This window comes from Haliotis rubra, unplaced genomic scaffold (genome assembly GCF_003918875.1).
Source record: "Haliotis rubra isolate DU_JTF1 unplaced genomic scaffold, ASM391887v1 Scf17, whole genome shotgun sequence".
Taxonomy (NCBI): domain Eukaryota; kingdom Metazoa; phylum Mollusca; class Gastropoda; order Lepetellida; family Haliotidae; genus Haliotis; species Haliotis rubra.
This window is the reverse complement of record NW_025765669.1, coordinates 119,096-133,339: the sequence shown is the minus strand read 5'-3', so window position 1 is coordinate 133,339 and position 14,244 is coordinate 119,096. Positions and strand designations below refer to the sequence as shown.

At 38.3% G+C, this 14,244-nt stretch overlaps 1 protein-coding gene across 1 annotated transcript in view; it reads right to left on the bottom strand.

The window, feature by feature from the left end:
- The window catches only part of LOC124272442 (innexin unc-9-like), a 43,854-nt gene extending 30,415 nt beyond the window's left edge, over nucleotides 1-13,439 (bottom strand). Inside the window, exon 1 of the mRNA XM_046707613.1 lies at nucleotides 13,334-13,439. The gene's annotated coding sequence lies outside the window, so the exon portion shown is untranslated. The remainder of the gene's footprint in view (nucleotides 1-13,333) is intronic.
- Between the last annotated feature and the right edge of the window lie 805 nt (nucleotides 13,440-14,244).

Here is a 14,244-nt window from a genome sequence, read left to right as displayed (position 1 = left end):
AGCGCTTCGGTAATACCTAAGGGAGCATTTTATACCTGCAGCGTTAAATGACCTATACGTATTCAGACAAATCGATTAGAACACCCTCAGGTAGATCTACGGACTTGTAGGGGTCTTGAGACGGCTGATAGCATCTCTAAATACCACATCCTGAGCCACGTGGGATTTACATACCTTTCAGGGATTACAACATAAGCCTATTACATAACAACTGAGGTGAGGTCGACAATTCCATAATTATGTCAAAGTTTGGATGGAAGAGCTCGGTAGTTGCACACTAAGCTGACGTGCCGAGATATAACTGAAATGAATCTGCACGTATTATCCTAAGTGATGTTAAAAGCTGCTAATTTTTTTATAATTAAATTGGTTTAATTATTCTGCAAACATGGGCGAGTTGGACGTAAGCGTTTAGTGAACAATTACACCGTTTACATGTGTGTCATGATACCAGTTACAGGATGATATTACAGAACTGTTACTACTTGTATTACGGATTAACAGTATGTCCCAGAAATTAAGTAATGCAGTAAGTGAGTTTCAGTTTTACAGCGCTTTTAGCAATGTTCGGCGGGTGACACCAGAAATAGACTTCACACATGCTCATGTGGGGAATCGAACCCGGGTTATCGGTGTGACGAACGAACGCTTTAATCACTAGACTACCCCACCGCCCCTTACTTAAGTGTGTATATGTACAACATGTAAATTATATATCCAAAGCGGAACACTGCAGAAGACTTAATTTTCTTATCTAGACTTTCCAAATCATTGTAGACTTGAGTTGGAGGACTTTGTTAATTCTCTAAGATCTGGGAGATATACATCCCTACTCTATTCATGAACAGTTTGTTTGATTTGTTACATAAGCAACCTAACCCTTTCCATAATAACTGCGAAAAGCAGAGTACTCAACCTCAGACTCAACCTCGATTGTAACACAACCTCAAGATCCAAACCTCGAATTCACGTCAGTTAATAGCAAACATTTCCACACTCGCGGATGCATGTTTAAAACTTTAATATCAAAAGACAATATCAAAAGAGACGCTCACTATGAGATTTTACATAGATACAGCATTGATTTTTCATCGACCCTATCGGTCGATTTATGTTCAACATTGCCGATGTGACGTTAAATATTAACTCACTCACTCTCTCATGTACAGACTGCCAGTGATGACGTAGACCTTTAAAACCCAAGAAACGCTTTATGAGATCTACACTGCTAGTTAAGGGTCCTTTCATAAAAGTGAGATGCACTTATACAACGTGTGAGGGCTTTATTTTACTTTTAAGATGTCTTGACCCTACCTTGTCAGCCTCTTAAAAATTGCAATGAATAGAATTTATGATATTATGATGGTTTTGTATGGGTCCTTGATGTTTACTGAAAATATTAAATGATATAAGAGTAAAGCAGGGGGTTAATATAGGAAACAGTAACGGTCTTTGATAAAATAGTTATCTGATATCACCGAGTCGCTGTGATAATGAAACTGTAAGATAACGTTGATACGGGGTTATCAACACAGTGACATGTATCCAAGTTGTGTTCATAAACAGTTTGAGTGCGACGAATGAGAGAATCGCTACGTACACGATAAAATATAGGATTGCATTTCGGGGCTGTACTGGGTTCGGGGAATATTTGTGTTAAGATTAGTTTGGGTTGACACCTTATTCTTAAAGATAACTGCCTCGAACACTGTTCCATAAGCCCCCATCGCCACTGAAACGATCGTAACTAGGCTCTCACACTATAGAATGGATTTGAATAACCGGTAACTTAATCATGATTTCAAATTGACCAAATAAACTTCACACCTGTGTGAAATGGCAGTAAAACTGACCCCTTGATTTTACAATACCGTAATTACTCCAAGGTTATGTCACATGAGATAAGTGAACTTCATTCATCAGGATGTTTATGTCAGGCCGTTCAATTACTCATTGCATAACCTTAAAGTGATAAATCTGTAGTTTGCTTGTTGGTATAAATGTCGCTGCAATTGTTTGGGGGTTTGTTAAACCTCAAATGAATGAATGGAGAAATGCAAAGAAAAGTAACGTGTTATTGTTTATTTTTTTTCAGCTGATGATGAGTCTGCAGACTGTATAACGAATGACTAAGAATGGTCAGCTGAAACATGTGTGAAGGTAATTTTGACCTATCTGTAGTGACTTTCATTATAAGTAGTAAATTATTTCCAATTAATAGAGTAGAGACAGGGTTTATGGATGTCAAGCTTTATTATGTGAGAAACGATAACATGTTTTAGAGTGAATGCTTACCCCTTCGTCAGGTGTAAGCATTCACTCCGAAACATTGTGTTTTCACATAATAAAGACCTTGACATCCGGAAACATTCGTGTCTTGTATTATTCACTTCTAAATACACCTCTCAAAGACGTAATGGTGTAAAACATACAGTCACTACTGGGTGAATATACTTGTGCCTTCAACAATACAACTGCCTGACTGAGTTTGGTTTTACGCCGCTTTTAGCAATATTCCAGCAACATCACGGCGGTGGACACCACAACGTTGATGAAAATCTATTACTAGTACCATTATTACTACAAAGAAAATGCAATAAATGTTCAGATATTACATATAACATATTACTACCTCTGGTCTGGGGAGCATGTAACTCCAGAGCAAAGTTTGTATAGATTCTGTGTCCTCTTTAGAAAATAAGATATTACATTCGGTCAATGAAGTGTGATGAATTGCATAATTTGAGTTTTGAGAAAACTAGTGCAAAGTGTGATTGTTCAATTTAGTTCTCTTTTATTCAAACTTACTTGTGGATTACTCATTTTAAATCATCCCTTGGCATTGTCAGTTTCTTGTTGATTGATGTTTGTGTAATTCATCAAAATAACCTAGTAATTCGTTATAACCTGCCATTTCAGAAACTTGCACAACGCCCAAAACAGACTTGCATCTATTGATTGGCCAGACAGTCGATAGAAAAGGTAGCGACAACACTCACCATAGACATGACATCATCAGTCGTGAGTGACGAAGATGACGTCAATTAGTTGCATTCCGTCCCCTTTGTCCCGTGAGTCCAGCAAGCTTATGGCATACACGACGACACTGGACTTGGAAAGAATCTACACCTCCACTGCTCTCGTCAAGGCCAACAGGAGGACGAGGATGAGGCATCCAACCAAAGTAACAGAGGGATCTCCGCCTAAGGGATGCCCCTTACAGGGCCCACTGACCAGCTCTTGCAATTTAATTGAATTTATTTTCAATTTCATAATGTAATTTTTATTTTATTTTTGTATTGTAAGCTGTATGTTGTTATTGTATATCATAGTGGATGTTTGGCGATAGTTGTGACATAGAGTGTGGCTGAATGCCAAGGCGTGCAAATAAATGTCCGATGCAGCTATGTTTTATTACTGTGTTAAGTTGTATGTTATTGTTATTTTCATCATTAGCATGATTTTAGAAATAAATTTCGTATCTAACATGCTATTTCAAGATAATAAGTGAATGAAAGTTTACGAATGAGAGAATCGCTACGTACACGATAAAATATAGGATTGCATTTCGGGGCTGTACTGGGTTCGGGGAATATTTGTGTTAAGATTAGTTTGGGTTGACACCTTATTCTTAAAGATAACTGCCTCGAACACTGTTCCATAAGCCCCCATCGCCACTGAAACGATCGTAACTAGGCTCTCACACTATAGAGATGTACGATGATCGCAACTCAGACTAACACCAAGTCTCTGAAATGAAAATATTTACAGAAAAAACACTTCTAAATTACATGAATAAATACAAGGAGTTCAGAGACTTTCTTCATTTTCAGAAACTGTGGTAATTTAGGCTTGCGATATATTCGAGACTTTCGTGGTATACATTGGCTATAACTGTTTCAGGGTCTGCATGACAGACTAATCGTAGCTCTAAAACTAAGATCGCTTTGTGGAATGAGGCGCAGGAACATACAAAGGTCGTAATAATCCCATATCAAATACAGCTAGGCCTGCTTTTCAATGAACCATGAAACCGCCTTTAACCCGTTATACGATTATTCGCTACAACATCCACGCAGTCCTTTTAGACACTATGGTTAAATAGTTGAACTGGGTGGAAGAACAAGACCACCTACACCTTTGGAGGACCGTCTCTGTGACCAATGCTCAGTCCTTGAGGATGAAGAACACTATTTCATATGCCGTCGTAGATATTCAGATGTAAGACACTCCTTATTTAACTACCTTTCCCCTCAAATTAATAACTTTCAAAGCCTTACAACCACAGAAAACATTAAGAAATTTCAAATCAATTAATTCAGTCATTGAATTAATCTGTTGTGTAAATCGATTCATTGTTTAGAAATAATGAACCAAATAGTATAGAAATAATCTGATACCATGTGTACATCTTTTAACAAACATAGAAGATCTCTATATTGTTAGGCCATTATTATACACATTTGTATTATTATATAGTTCGTTACCCCGATTCATTATATATGTTGTTTATGTAGTTTACAGAATATTGTCACTGTTTCTGCATGAAACGTTTGTGCAATAAATATCTTATCTATCGTTTTGTCTCGAAATACGGATAAGTCGACGATTTCGATTATAATAATCAAAGTGTGACTGTACACAGAAGTATGTGCACATGTACATGTATAGTACCAATACGCCGTACGTTTAAAATATTTCTTTGATCTGAATAAACCTTTGACTTCTACGTGAGTTAGATTTTATAAACTCTGTATTTTCCTTGCGACATCTTTACATTCTCAGTTAAGAAATTATTTTATGTACTGTACTGTTACATGAAACACAATGGTTCAAAATATGTTAAATTGTACTCGTTTTTGTTTTAGTATGATAACTTAATTATCAACTACCAGTAAAATGAGATTCAGCACTTTTCATGTTGATGTTTGTATGGTCGATAGTTGTACCGTCGTATACAAGCAAATTAGTCAGGTTATGTCAACGCTAAGTCACCGTAGTCCAAATACTGTTTACTTGGCAACTAATGTTTCTACAAAATAAAAAATATATATCTGAGTAACATAACGACACTGTAGCCTTTCCTGTTTGCCAGCCATGTGCCGGACCTGTACATCTACTTGTCTTCATTTATGTTGAAGAGGCCTTCCCGTTATTTGTCCATGCGTCCTTCCGCCATTTACATTTGTCATTATTACCAGGGAGACTATATAAGGTTAATGTTGTAGAGTATCCCTGTTATTACTTAGTAATTATCACGAAATTCACACGACAGTTACTTTTGACTTTTAAGCATATACAAGGAAATTACAAACGAAAACAAGACCTACTTTCTTAATCACCCAGACTTAACACATACGAAATACGAAATACCTTATGAAAGCTGACTAACCTGAAAATCTTTCAACCAGTCTTCCAAGTCAACTACAAAGTCTGTCCTACTTGAAATGAATAACTGCCAGGTTTAGTTTGCCTTTGACCGTGTGACAGATTGAAGAACAGAGACTTATATCGCTCACAAACACACTTGAGCCTTCATTAGTTCAGGACAAGGTAAATATCTATGTACACAGAGAAGCCGAGTTAAAAAGCCTATCTGTTATATTACGCTTCGTTGACAGGTATACCATTGCTCAATGTTTGCATTCAACAGTATATCGCGGAGTCGTTGTCAGATTGAAAGTTTACTGGTGACTAACGCGTACACAAACTTCTGTGTACGGCCACAACGAGCAATGTTTTATGGGTTCACATGCTTGAAGGGCGTATGTGTAATTGTGAATCGATGTTTTGAGTGGGGAGTCATTTTGAAGCGGAATGAATTGCACAAAGTATTTGAATGAGTGCTTTACAATAGCGGACATTGGTCTACACGTTCCTTCAATGATATGGACGCGCTATTTTAACATTGCTTTCATATGTTTCGCTGGTACCTACACAAAATAATTTAAATAGAGCCTGCAAATTTTATTATATGTCATGAATGGAATATTAACAGTGACCGTGAAAGGTCCCGAAACTACCAACATTTATCAGCACTCAAAGTGCATGATAGTACCATGTCTGAAAATACTCAATAGCGCCAGACATTTATATTGGCATAGTGTTAGTATGGTATTGCTTGTGTAAGTTTGTGACCACCTAATCGGTTTGGGAGTCTAGAGGAAGCACTGAACTGACTCACCGCGGACAGAGTGAATGAGTGAGTGTATTGCTGCTGTGGAGAGTGTTCGAGTTTGGAGAGTGTTCGAGTTTGCAAAGTGATGTTTATATGTCTCAGATGTTTACCTCTTTGGTGAGACCGGGCCTGGTGCTGAGAAACCTAAAAACCTGATCGGGTCAATTCGGATTCAAACCCACGATCTCAGGCATCTACTGTCCCAAGGGGAGGCAACTCTACAAGCACGTGGATGGTGCTGACAACCCAGAAACACAGTCAGGACAAATTAGGTCCCCGCAACTTTATTCAGAGGTTTCTAACACGCCTAAGAGAGCCAACTCTGCACAGCGAATCGATACAATACTGCCAGTTTAACAAAAGTGAGTGAGTTGAGTTTTACGCCTCTTTTTACAATATTCCAACAGCAATATCCAGACACGACAAAAACCATGGACTTCACACATTGTATCAGTGTTGGGAATCGAACCCGGAGTTTCGACTGTATGAGCGAACGCTTTTACCATTAGGCTACCCAACAGTCCCACTTAAACAATAGAAAGTCATGGTTCTTTCAAGCAAGTCGTCACTCGGTGTTATCAAGACATTATAAAGTTAGTGACAAACACTTGCCTGTTGGTGTAAAAAAAGGACTTTCACAGGAGGCAGTGAGATTAAAGCATTGTTTTGATCCGCATGCTGTGGATAATGAATGCACTGCACTTTGCTTTAGTTTAATCATTTGCAGATGCAGTTGTTTTCAAGACGCTGATGCAAAAGTGACGTCGTTCTCCGTGGGAGGGGGAGCTGACTGGCACATTTCTTACTGTACTCAGGCAAACAAATTCGCCATAACTCAACCCCGAGCTTCCTGAAGCAGGTCAAATGTCGGTGCTCCTGAAATCAGAGAGCCTATCCTCTATATAAGACTACAGAAGTCTAACATAGACTCCCTTTACGGACGTTTACTCCATCTGCTATCTGGATAAACGACAAAAAACAATTTCCACAAATTAGTGGAAATTTCTACGAAAATTAGAGACGATTGTACGATTCCGATCACATCATAAACCACGTGTCTATAGGTCACTGTTAAATACTGATGATACAAAGTGTTCGCGTAAAGGTGAGTGAATCCTGTTCCGATCGGTGGCACAAACACATGCAAAGGCAAATCAATTACCTTAACGACCACAGGATACAAGTCAAAAGAGTGAAGTTATCATAAAAGTTATACATTCCTATATTCGGAACACTACATGATCCTATAGGCTAACAACTAGTCTCTGAAATGCAAATATTTTGCAGAAAATACGGTTTCTAAATTACAATTATATAATAAAATGAAAAGGAGCCCAGTGACTTTCTTCAATTCCAGAAACTGTGGTTATCTAGATTTGCCACATATTATAGACTTGCATGGGCTATCTTGGATATATTTGTTTCGACTAATGCTCCTGGTGTGATAAGTTTTCTGTGCTGCCAGGAACATACTTCCTTGAAGAGCATCAATCACACTCGTCAATATTAACATGACATATAACTGCCAAATTAGTCCAAGTCGCGTGGTGGACATGCTTCAAGGTAATTACAGGATGTAGCTATAGCACTAATTGGGTGAGGAATGACAAGAATGTGTGAGCTGTCGTCACTCCGAACAACCATCGAGTTTGATGTGTGTATCTATCCATCCAAATCATCAACGATTTTCTGTGTCATTCATTATTTCATGACATGTATTTTTAATATGTAGTTTAAAGGCCAGTTCCTTGTAGGATATATACTACCCATTAAAAGTTTAGACTCACTTAAAGCACTCACTATATGTTATGTACATATATATGGTGACATCGAAGATGAATTTCTCCACTAACTTCAGGGTACCAACTGCAAACTTTATGCAGATGAATTGCACGAGTGCAAATATCGTGCATGTGAACAGCTGCGTTTTGGTGTAAAGTTTTGTTAAGAATTCGCCAATTTTTACTGAGTTTCATTATTTACTGAACTCATGACAATGATCTTTTCAACGTTACCAATTTGTTTACTGTACATCAGTTCATGTGTAAACAGTACCTTTAAAATGTATGTCTTTTGAAATATTTTACAAAATCTAGTTTAGAACAGTTGACTGAAGTAAGTGGCTACATTTACACTAGTGAGTCTAAACTTTTGATGGGTAGTATACATGTATATTGAAACTAGTATCATGTTTGTGACGGGTGACACCAGGACGGGAGACGTTTACTATTCCCGCAAACACTTTGTGTGGTCGTTATGTGGGTTTTATTGATATAAGTGAATGAGTGAGTTTAGTTTTACGCCGATTTTATCAAAATATTCCAGCAATATCACGGCCGGGGAGGGGAGGACAGAAATGGGCTTCACACATGTTCATAAATATAACACAAGCACAAAAAGAATATTCAGTTTGGATTATCTCTTTGGTCGTAAAAAGGAAAGGTATTGGAAAAACTAATATACTCATGCCAATAATGGCTGTCACCCCTTCAAATTTTGTAAATTGAGAGGGTGTGGTGTGTGTGTGTGTGGGGGGTTGGGATGGGTAGGGGGTGACAACCATTATTGGCATGAGTATATATGAATATATCCCTGAACATTATAATAACACCAGGAATTAGCCAAAACGTTGGGCATTATTCTGCTTTACCGGTAGCACCCGCCACTCAGACGGTTTGCATAAACAAATAAATGTAGTTTTTGATGTCAACAAAATCATTTCACTGGGATTGTCTGGCCCTCCGCTTGATTAATTACCTGGTTTGTTGACGGGGCTCCGTAGTGCATGTCATGTGACGTGTTTGGGTGATGGGTGCTACCGGTAGGGCATAACCATTGTTGACAAACACCGGGTGTGATTATTGATTGTCAGTGAGCCACTCATAGACGTTTACCTTTTACTTTCATAATTTTAGCTTTAACGCCAAGAAAGGGTCTGTTTCGGCGGATAATCGAAAATTGTTATTTTCTGGCGTTGAAGTCTTATAATTGTCTCACTTATTCAAGCAGCCCTTCCATACTTGCACAAGTATATAAGGTAATAATTTATAGTTCATATGATTAAAAATATAAATATCCCTCAAACAGACTGGCGTCCTTAGACTTGTACTGTCCGTTTATCTAGACTTGCCTCTTTAAGATTTATTATCATTATAAAAGGGCACCACATACAAGACCGTGAAGAGAATAAAGTGTCCTTTTGAACACCTTGTGTCATCACTGATTTTAATGGTCCATTCATATAATTTTTGCCCGTGACGCCAAAAGGGTTTTTGCACTGAAATTTTAATGTCAACTAATTTCACTATATGATATTCCTAAAGAATACACGTGTAAATACATCCACGATTGTTCGGTCCTTGCATAGACAGAGATTTAGTAAAAAATATGTAATTCTTTTATTTGGAATATCAATCTGCAAAGTAAAATTATTTATGATAAACCCAAAAGAACTCTTAATTTCAATCTTGCCTTACCATGCTTTGACCTTGGCTGGACCACCCTTAACTTATAACTTGAATTTTGCGTTATTCCCATTTACATTGAAAAGGAGCCCTAGTGGGATGGGAGATTCCCTGGGGATATCTAGACTTGCTTCATTTAGACTTAAACATTGCAGGGAGGGCTATAGACTAAGGCTTAGTCTCTGAATATATATAATTTTGATAGTAACAAACAAGCCCATTTATATTGAAAAGGAGCCCAGAGGAAATCTAGACTTGCTTTATTTAGGGCTTTAGCACTGCAGAGAGGGCTTGGCAGTAGGGAAATTAATGTGGTTCAGGGACTGTGAGACAGACTAGGAGGGCTAGGCAGTAGCCTTGACTGTGAGAGAGACTACATTTAGGGGAGCAAGTTTACTGTTGATGCTGGATCACACTGTTAATGACAGTGACCTATGAAATCCACCTAAAGGTCAAAGATGGGTACAGTATCAATCATGTCCATTATGGTAATTCAAACTCACCATATCTCAACGCAAATAACCAGCGTAGGTTGTACTTTGGATCACAGTGTTCCAATTTTCCAGCGAATGCGTTTAAAGGTCAAATTCTTCAAATGGTTTAACTTTTGCGGACATGTGTTGTTTGTGACGAGTACATGATCCGCGGGGTCATATTTTCACTAACACCCGGTATCATCAGTAACTCAGATTGTTAGTGGCTGTATCTTCAAAGGGGGATAAAGTACTGTAAAATTATTGTTCTCCTGAGAGGGTACGTAAGTCCACAAACATTCAAAGTAAATTCAAACTTTCCACTATTTTTAATCGTAGTATATGTGTCTTTTTAAATTTATGGCTAGATGTGTCTAAATTGCTAACGGCTGAGGGGATGGTGTAAATCCAGCTAGGGTCCATGCAGGAAGCAAATGTACTGTAAGTCCCAATGGTCCCTAGTATGGTGATCTACCTTCAGTCGTTGGCAATCTATAGCCTGTCTTTATATTGTATTGTCATGTATAGTTAAAATATTTTAGATTTAATAACTAGTTTTATATTTATACCTGTGATAATCTAGTTGTTTTACTGTCCTTCGTTGACAGAATTTTATAATTTACCTTTAATTGTTAATATATTTATAACTTGATTTAGTCATGATATGGCTGAAATATTGCCGATGTGACTTAAAATCTTAACTCACTCACTCACTTATTCAATTTATTTGAAGCTTAAGCTGATTCATGAGCGCATGCTCATGACATTGTCATGTACAATAGACTTTGATCTTGACAAAACAGTCTGCCTCAGAGTCCTTGAACACATTATTTTCCCTACTGCCTAGCCGTCCCTGCAGTGGTAAAGCTCTTATTGAAGCAAGTCTAGATTCCCCAGGTTCAGAATCTCCCAACTCACTGGGGCTCCTTCTCAATTTAAATGGGTTTATATGTTACTATCAAAATTATATATATTCAGAGACTAAGCATTAGTCGTTTTGTAGAGATGTCATATGAATATTGAAATGATTTTGACGCTGTTATTCAGAAAAAGGTATTGTATACATGGTGCTTTACGTGATATTTACATAAAACTGTATACAACAGAGTGGTTGATGTACAATGTACATGGTTACCGTCATACAGACGATGAATCAAATATATGCAGTAAAAGTCAATTTGGCAAATCTCAGTCAATGAAATTTCTCATTGACGTGGAAACCGTTTGTCAGTCTCTTAAAACTCAACACAAAATCCAAAGACAACTGTCTTGGTGATATTTGTAAAGTCTCTGAAGTTTCAGGGTTTGAAAATGAAGAAAGTCTTGGCGCCTTTGTATTATAATTATATTTGGATGCTTTAGCAACGATATAGTCGCAAACTGTGTTAATTTAACGGAGTAGATGTTGGTCTCTTACTATGATAGATGTGTTTTTCTATGACCTGATTGAAATGAGAAAACATGCGCAATTGAAAGTAATTACCCTGGTATCCTACAGAAATAGGGAGGGGGAGCGGGGCAAGTGGATGGTATAGGATGTTTATGCTTGTCTGGAGCCCCTTGGCATTCCGGAAGGGGGGAGAGGGATTCTAATCTAACACATGGTGTAAGGTTCCTTCCCTGGGACGTCGTGTAGGTAGGGGAGGAAGGGGACGTTGCGGAACCTGAAGCGTGGGAAGGTACAGTTCGACCAAATGGGGGTGAACAAAAGATTCTGAGAACTACTGGTTTCTGTTTTGTAGTGTTATTTGTCTTTGAGGGAGACTACGGTTCTGGCGGCATTGAATATTTTTAGTTATGATGTAAACAGTTAATTGTGTTCGTTTAATATAATATTTCTCTCGCATGGATAAGGAGCTGGAAAGTTGGTGAAATATTTTTTCGAAAATATGTAGATATTAATTCCTCTATTTTAGACCTCGAATTACACAGTAAATAATTGAACACATGTAGTTTTCTTCATGGCGAGATGGCGAGACTTTGCATAGAACGATACTCAGTGAAGGAGTGTCTGTATGAGAGCGTGAGTGAGTAGTGTTCGTGAGTGTATGAGTGAGTTAGTGTTTGTGTACACGTGTTATTGGGAACGACAATCCATAGGCAACTGCTACCTCGAAAACCCGTGTTAGAAATGATCATCAGAAACCGATAGTTATTTTAAGTGGTACCTAGCAGGGTCGGTGTTCTGGCTCAATTGCTTGGTTGATGAAAGTCATCGTATCCAAAGTGGATACTGATGTCAATCACTTGATTGTCGACTCGCGTTAAACAACAAACAAACAAACACCATACTTAGAACCTAACACACCCCTAATTCTTTAGGATATTGTAAATATACGTAATGAGTGCGTGAGTGAGTTTAGTTTTAGGTCGCACTCAGCAATATTCCAGCTATATGGCGCCGGTCTGTAAATAATCGAATCTGGACCAGAGACTCCAGTGATCAACAGCATGAGCATCGATCTGTGCAATTGGGAACCGATGACATATGTCAACCAGGTCAGCGAGTCTGACCACCCGATCCCGTTTGTCGCCTCTTACTACAAGCATGGGTTACTGAAGATCAATATTCTAACCCGGACCTTCACGGGTCAAATATACCAAAATGAGAAACCATATAAACATAATGTATTGACAAAGCTAACGTATTTCAATGTTCAAAATCATAAAGCCTTAATTCCTGTGTAGTTATGTAGTCTGGCCTTATGAGGCAAGCTTTATAAAGATATCAATTGGAAGAAAGACTTTGCATCATTTGAATGAAGTCCAACATGAACTATATCCGTTATACTCATTGACAAAAAGCATTTCGTTCAGTTTTCATGCTTTACATAAGTCCGTTCCATCTCAGCAGATGAATCTGTAAGTCAGTAAACAAAGAGGAATAGCCATTATCTATTGGAGACATGAAAAATCGAAATTAGACTATTCCAAATCAACCACTTGCAGAATATTTTAAAGCATAAATGCGACCAACAAGTTCCAACTGCCAGGATTGTAAGGGTCTAGCAGAGTTGAGAATGTATAGTATGTTTACAAGTTTGTCCTCGCATGGAGTCGAGATGCTCAGATGTAGGTCAACAGTCATTTGCCCTATGTGGCCATTCTCCATCTAGGGACAAGGAACAGCTGAGTTATACGAGTTAACGTGACACTATTTAATAACTGTTTGTTAATAAATCTATTGAGATAAGGACTACTTTCAAGTATGTACTTACATTGGCGGCCTTCTGTGACTTTGGTATCCAACTTTGTGCTCTGTCAAGTGTTTACCATAATCGGGAAGAAATGTCGTCTGGCGTTTCTGTGACGTCACTTGGGCGCGCGAGGCTTGTCGTCTGCTACATGTGGATGTGTCATTTCTCTTGAATCACCGCATCTGACAGAGCCCATATTGTTGCGCTTATTGCGCAAATTTCAGCCAGTGAAATTTCTCGTTTTGGCGTGGAAACCGGTTGTCAGCCTTTTGAATCTTTACAAAATATTCCCAAGACACCAAATGGTACCAATTTATGCCCAAGATTAATCGAGGAAAGACCGAGTGGTGTTGAGATCAAGTGCACGTTCCGAACAAAACAAAACAAACAAACAACAAGAAAAACCAAAACAACAACGTGTGACTGGCGAGAATGTATACCACTACTCGCAGTTGTTGTGGTAGTAGTGGCAGCAGCAGTTGTAATAGCGGTGTTGTTGATGGTGGTGATGGTAGTAGTAGTAGTAGTTGGTTTGTTGGTTTGTTGTTTAACGCCGCACTAAGTAGTATTCCATGCAGCTTTATGGCGGCCTGCTAATAATTGATTCTGGACCAGACAATCCAGTGATCAACAGCATGACCATCAATCTAAGCAATTTGAATACGATGACATGTAAGTCATCCACCCGATCCCTAGCCTGTCGTACAGACCCTGAAGCAAATATATTCAAGAAAGCCAACGCAAGTCTAGAAAATGTGGCAAGTCCAGACTTCCTCAGCTTCAGGGAGCTTCTGAAAATGAAGAAAGTCTCAGGGCTCCTTTTCATTATATTTTAATTTTTTAACTATGAACTTTTTTCAGTAAAATATGTTCATTTCAGAGACTAGTTGTTAGTCTACCCGATCCCGTTAGTCGCCTCTTACGACAAGCAT